Source organism: Sinocyclocheilus anshuiensis, unplaced genomic scaffold (assembly GCF_001515605.1).
Source record: "Sinocyclocheilus anshuiensis isolate Anshui unplaced genomic scaffold, SAMN03320099.WGS_v1.1 scaffold241, whole genome shotgun sequence".
Lineage (NCBI taxonomy): Eukaryota > Metazoa > Chordata > Actinopteri > Cypriniformes > Cyprinidae > Sinocyclocheilus > Sinocyclocheilus anshuiensis.
Genome location: NW_015540865.1, coordinates 452423 through 453171, shown reverse-complemented (window position 1 = coordinate 453171; position 749 = coordinate 452423). Strand labels below are relative to the sequence as shown.

The 749-nt window shown below is 37.9% G+C and overlaps 1 protein-coding gene across 2 annotated transcripts in view; it reads right to left on the bottom strand.

Moving 5' to 3' along the window:
- Positions 1-749, bottom strand: part of dnajb12b (DnaJ heat shock protein family (Hsp40) member B12b) — a 15201-nt gene that overhangs the window by 1441 nt on the left and 13011 nt on the right. The gene's annotated exons all lie outside the window — the stretch shown is intronic.

Below are 749 nucleotides of genomic sequence, written 5' to 3'. Positions count from 1 at the left end.
CACACACGCACGCGCACACACACACACACACAAACACACTCACAAACACACTCACAAACACACTCACAAACACACAGAGATATGGGTCTAAATGACATGAAGTGAGCAAATCATGACAGAATTTAAAAGGATACATAAAAAGTCAACTCAGATGACGAAACGCTGTTTGTTCAGTCTGGGAATAAACACGAGTGATTCATCCAGTGAAATGGCTGTGAACTTCCCTCGAATATCTCAAGAACCCGAGCTCATTCGCTGAACGTGAGGAGATGAATGACGTTACAGGATGTGAGAATGTGCAGCTGGTTCTGACTGGCTCTCAGCAAACAAATCAGCTTGTTCACAAACAGCCGAGTTCAGACATGTGAGTCATGAATAGAGACATGCCACACACTCACCTGATTCTGCTTTAAACTGGAATCATCCACCTCAACACGCTCAGTGATGATTACTCAATTACTACGAGTTCTTAAAGGGACAGTCCACCCAAAAATGACAGTTCTGTCTTCAGTGACTCACCCTCATGTGGTTCCAAACAAGTATGATTCACTTTCTAAAATGATTTAGTTTCAAAAATTTTGGAGTCTGTAAGATTTTTATTTTTTTGAAAGAAATCACTTTATCATCAAGGACACATTATATTGATTAAAAGTGACGGTAAAGACATTTATAATGTTACAAAAAATTTATATTTCAAATAAATCCTGTTCTTTTAAACTTTCTATTCATCTGTGAATCCTGAAAAATAA